The sequence below is a fragment of the Ursus maritimus genome, unplaced genomic scaffold (genome assembly GCF_017311325.1).
Source record: "Ursus maritimus isolate PB19 unplaced genomic scaffold, ASM1731132v1 scaffold_15, whole genome shotgun sequence".
Classification (NCBI taxonomy): Eukaryota; Metazoa; Chordata; class Mammalia; order Carnivora; family Ursidae; genus Ursus; species Ursus maritimus.
In genome coordinates, this window is record NW_024423897.1 from 23,365,617 (window position 1) to 23,371,616 (window position 6,000).

Sequence of the window (6,000 nt, forward strand, 5' to 3'; positions counted from 1 at the left end):
AGTGCCATAGTGAGAGGTCAAGAAAGAAGCTGCATGGTTTATTAGTCAAGAGACTTCATGCCAACTGCTGCAATGGCCAAACTTGAGAATAACAGATTTATGCAAGATGGATCTCTCGCATTAAGGAGAAATACACCTGGCCATCCAGGCTGATGCAGAAGGGAAAGATGCTGGAGACGCGTCAACAATGAACGGCCTCAGAGGGAGTGGTGTGTATCACTTTTTTTTTTTCTTTCATCAACCAGAACCAGTCAGGCCCACTCTATCTGCAAAGGAGGCTTCCAAATGTAGGGGGAGGATAGGTGTTTAGATAGTTCTAATTTTCTTGGTCACAGATTGTTTGCATGTACTGTTGTGGAGAAAGATGTGTCAGAAAACGGCCTCTGGTTGTTTGTACCATCAGGTATCCAGGCTAGGTTTTCCAGGAAGGCAGAGCCCGGAGCCAGTAAACTCCCATGGCTCTCTGGCATGGATTCCTTGCCTGTCTTTCAGGGCTTGTCACATAGGAAAACAAGCATGCAGTCCCCGTTGCTAGGAAATCTATAAACACAGCAAGAAATAATCTGCCTGTCTGCTGAGGGTTTAGCATTGCAACTCTCCCATAAATGACCAACAGTTGTTTGACCTTTGGGGGGGCTATATCTCTGTGTTGGCATAGCAATAAGAAAGGAGAGCGTGTGCGTGTCCCCTGCTGGAAGAGGAGTTTCTTTTAGGGTAGAAGCGTAATTATTTTTTTCCCTTTGTATTCAGAGAGTCTAGCACAAGAAGGTGACCAGGTAAACTACGGTAGAATATTCGTGCAGACCGGGGTAGTAGTAGCTTGCTTTCAGCAGTGGTATGCCGTCGATTCATTGGGTTTGGGGTCCATTAAAATCCTGAATTACCTCTTTTTTAAGATCTGTTGCTAGGACACATCTATCTTGAACCTATGCAAATAATAATAACAATTAAAAATGAAGTAAATTTTTTGTCTATATGATTTTATACATTTTTTTCTAAGTGAGCTCTATGCCCAACATGGAAGTTGAACCCACAACCCTGAGATCAAGAGCCCCCCGCTCTACCGACTGAGTCACCCAGGTGCCCTGTCTACATGCTGATTTTAGATTCAGAGCTTTTAAATGGTTCTCCTATCAATCAGTACTACCCCCAAAAGGGATCAACCAAAGCTCCCCAGTTTCAGCTTCTTGAAAATAGAATTGTAATTCTCTCCCTAACTGTAAAAGGGATTTTATCAATACTTGCTCCAGGGTGTGTGTGTGTGTGTGTGTGTGTGTGTTGCACTGTGTTTAAACATGTTCCCAAAAGGTCAGTGTTGTAGGCCTACCTAAATCTGACAACTTTAATTCTTTTCCTTCCTCCAAACTGTGCTGATCCTTCCAGAAGACTCTGAAACTGAAGTACTTTCTTACGCTTGCCTATTGCTTCAGAACCTGCCATCTCTTCTGCTTCCCCAAAATCCATGGAGGTTGAGCTGAACACTTACTTGAACCTGGTTGATAGCTGGCTTTGGAGCCCACACTTGAGGTGGCTTGTTACTTTGGTTACACTGAGTGCCCTGTGATTAGCCACAGTCAGCGTGTGATAAAGTCTCCCCTCTGGCCGTCGTGCCCCTTGAGCTCCAAGGCCCATGCATTACAGTGGCTCGCTGAGGATCAGGGCTGACTCACCTTGTCTCCACAGGAGTCTACTCTTCTGCTTCCCCAAACCTGCTCTTCCTCCTATAATTAACTCTCTCTGGAGGAATGGAACTCCCAAGCCCAACACCTGAGAGCGATCCTTGACTCCCTATCAAAGTCCAGCTCCTCACTCTCCTTCCTGGTTCTGCCTTCATTGGGCCTTTATCATCTCTTATCTGAACCACACCAGTAGCCTCTGATCCAGGCTCCTTGCCTTGGATCTAATCTTTCCAGTCCATTCTCGACATCATTCTTCCTGGATGTGCCACGCCCCTTTCCGCCTCCTTTCAGGATAATGACCAGACCCCACCATCCGTCTCCTGCTTCCCCAACCTATCCCAGCTCCACTCTTGACTTCTACCCTCAGCCCCAATCTCCAGCCCAACACTCTGCCCTCCAGATGCAGTCGCAGTTCCCAGGACTCACTGTGTCATCGTGTCTTCACCTACTTCTCTGTGCTAAAAATGCCTTCCGCTCTCTCCTCCAATCTGCTCGCTAGTTCAATTCAAATATATTTCTAGAAAGCTTCACCGATCCCACCAGAAGGGCTGACAACTCCCTCCCTCTGTGCCCTCACCGCAGCACCTTCCTATGTTTGCCGTTGTATTTCTGCGATTACTCAGACATGCATTCCTCCCTCACCAGACCGAGAGCTCCTCAAGACCTGGGACTCTCATTTCTGTCTGTAGTCTTCGTGCTCGAGGAATGGCACGTGAGTGGTAGACGCTTCCTGAATAGTTCTTACTGATGGACTCATGGACAACAGCAGCTCAGTTAGAGCTAAGATAAGACTGTCTTGGAGATAGGGGACAGAAGCTCAGAAATCTATAGGACACAGGGTCTCAAAACGGGCATATGTTTCACCCAGAGATGTGTTTGTTCTTCTCCAGGAGCATAGTAGGGAGATGGGGAGAGAACACAAGGTTTAAATATTAAAAAATAGCTAAGATTCTAAAAATGTTATTACATTTTTTTGATGAAGGGACATTCATAATCATAAACCATTAGTATAAGATTGTGCCTTTCAAGTGTACATTTAAAAATATGATCCTGAGGTGCCTGAGTGGCTCAGCTGGTTAAATGTCTGATCTTGGTTTTGGCTAGGTCATGATCTCAGGGTCCTGAGATCGAGCCCCACATCAGGCTCTGTGCTCAGCCGGGAGTCTGCTTGTCCCTCTGCTCCTCCCTCCACCCACTGTCTCCAAAATAAATTTAAAAAAAATATATATGACCCAGTACTCTTTGTAGGGGGCAAACTGAGGACTAGAAAGGAGGGACTGGGGTACCTGACTGGCTCAGTCAGTAGAGCGTGTGACGCTTGATCTTGGGGTCATGAGTTCAAGCCTCATGCTGGGTGTAGAGATAACTTAAAAAAAAGAAAAAAAGAAAGAGGGAACTGACCACACTGAGGCCACAAAGCAAGTTAGTGGCACAGTGGTTTCTTCCCTCTTAATTCTGTTTTCTGGTCACATTGTACTACAGTTCTTGTGCGAACTGGGTTTAGGTCAGAAAACGGGGAGAGCAAATGGTTCTTCTCACTTCTCCCAAGATAAGGAGCTGGGAGTTAGGTAAAAGTTAGCTCCTTCCTTCCTTTCTCCCTTCCTCCCTTTCCTTCCTTCCTTCCTTCCTTCCTTCCTTCCTTCCTTCTTTCCTTCCCTCCCTCCCTCCCTTCTTTCTCTCTTTCTTTCTCTCTCTCCACCCAACATGGGGCTTGAACTCACAACCCCAAGATGAAGAGTCGCATGCTCCACCAGCTGAGACAGCCAGGTGCCCCTTAGGTAAGTTTCTTGCGAAAAGTGCAGTGTGGTTGGACATCTTGGTTGCCCCTGCTGACTTTTATCTTCATACTCTTTAGCTCACAAGTCTCCTGAAAGACATTTGAAAGGTGGTGTATCCCTTTGTACGCTTTTAAGCTGACATCATTTTTTTTAAACTATACCCATACGTAGTTGCAGAGGGTGTACTTGGAGGGTTTTTGCAAGGGGCTGCGCATCAGCTCCTCTTTCTTGAGCACCAGTAGAAAGCAATTTTGACATTTTTATCTTCAATTATATCCCAAAAGGGTGTCAATAAAAGGCATCTGCAACGTGGCCCCTTTCACGTACAGCTATGTCGGGCTGGGGCATTTGCTGAGGACCTGGAGCCACACCTTTCCGGGGGAGCCTTGCTCGCCATCATCCTTGGAAAAAGTACGTGAACAAATTCTGGTCAGAAATTTTACGTTATTCTTTTCTCTCCTTCCGACTCCTATCTCCATCCCACTGTCACCGCAAGATTTTATTATACATGCTATTCATCTTCATGCCCTACTGTCTTTTAATGACCACCATAGTATACTTTTCTGAAATAAAAATATGCACTTAAATTCCAATGTCAATTTTTTTGAAGTAAACTCTACGCCCCACGTGGGGCTTGAACTCATGACACTGAGATCAAGAGCTGCACGCTCTATGACTGAGCCAGCCAGGCGCCCCTCCCATTTTAATTTTATTTTTTTGTGACTATAAACCTGGAAGTGTTCTTTCTTCTGGCTAGAGATGCCATTGCAGTAATTATACCTCATTGATCAAAGCCACAAAAGTGCTCTACAAATACTGATAGCAGTTAGGGAGAGTTAAATTTATTTAGATGGATTTTTTAAGTGCACATTCACATATACATTCATCGGTGTTATTTATTCCTAGATGGAGACAGGAATCACCAGCAGTACTACCCCTAGTACATTTTAATCCATGCATGGGTTTTGAAGCCTTGCTTACATAATCGGAGCTGGAAGGGGTTTGGTTATTGCAATGCCACTCAATTCTTTGAATTCTTTCCAAGATATATGCCAAAAATTCCTGAGGGATCTTTTATAAGAAATTAGTGAAAATTTCCATTAGATCTTCCTTCCATGGTGTGTCATGGCAACCTCTTCTCTAAGGCTGTTTCCTTGAAGGAGCTTCCAGAACAAGGTAGAGCAGTTGACAATAGGCCCCCTGGCTGGAGTCCCCCCAAGAGCAGAAGCTGCCACAGGCCTCACGGTCCTAAGCCCGCAAGGAGCCACCAACAGTTCTCTTCCGGCTCCCACCTACCCCTTCCCCTTCCAGGTCTGAGTCTCTGGGTCTGGTGCCTGAAACTCCCTGGAGCTGAAAGCCAAGATTGTTTCCTGCCTCCCACTCTTAACAGCTCCTCTCCCTGAGCTGACCATGTCCCCAGGACGAACGCTCACCCTCTGTAATTAGCCACTAAATCTGGTGATCTAAAATGATGGGGCTGCCCTTACAACCAGCATCAGCAAGGAGATGGCCTCTGCAAGCTGGCCCGCCACACTCCCGTCCNGGGTTCAGCAGGCTGTGCTTTTTAAAAGGCACGTTTGCTGAAAGCTTTCAGTGTCAGCTTTTTGAATCATTTACAATGAGCTCTTATACAATGTAGGCAACTAGCAGGCTCTACCCCATTCACTAAACCACTCGAGAAAATTGTGTGGCGCTAGCCCCAACTCACCTCTGTTAGCATTTTAGTTCAGGGCATTCACTTTGCTTTTGTATCTGGGCCTGCCTGGCTCCCTGCCTCTCTCTGACCGCATTCATTGTCTCAGGTTTCACCAGGACCCTCTCCCTGCCTTGCTCCCATTTCTAATAAAGACGGAGTCACAACATCAGAGCTGTGTACATCTGTAACTTCTTGCATTATTAACCTTTGCTCTGAAACAGAAACAGAATCCTCTTTGCTCCTGGAAGGCAGCTTGACGCCTTGGAAATAGAGCACAGGAGCTGAAGGAGGCAGATGCCAGAGTGACCCGACTTCACTCTGCCACTGACAGTGAGCCAGCGTTGCTCTCTTCTCCACCAGTGACACTCCGTCCTGCCACCTACACAAGTGGATGCGAATGTTTGCTCTGTCTTATCCTCCTACCCAGGATCACGGGGAAATTCAAAAGCTTTGTTATGTCAGCCGGCGCCAAGCATACAGTTACTTGTTGATGGATGTTAGCGGCCGTTGTTAATATCCAGGAAGATGATAGTCCCCAGAATCGCAGGCCTGTTTCATGAGTAAATCTTTCTCATGATTTCAGGGAACATGGTAGAACAGGCAGATTTTTTTTTTAAAGGTTTTATTTATTTATTTGAGAGAGAGTGAGAGCTAGAGAGAGAGCGAGTGAGCACACGCAGAGGGAGAGGGAGAAGCAGACTCCCAGGTGAGCAGAGAGCCTGACATGGAACTCGACCCCAGGACCCTGAGATCGTGACCTGAGCAGAAGGCAGACGCTTCACCAACTGAGCCCCCCAGGAGCCCCGGGATCAGGTAGATTTTGATGCAGGACAGCTCGAATTGGTAA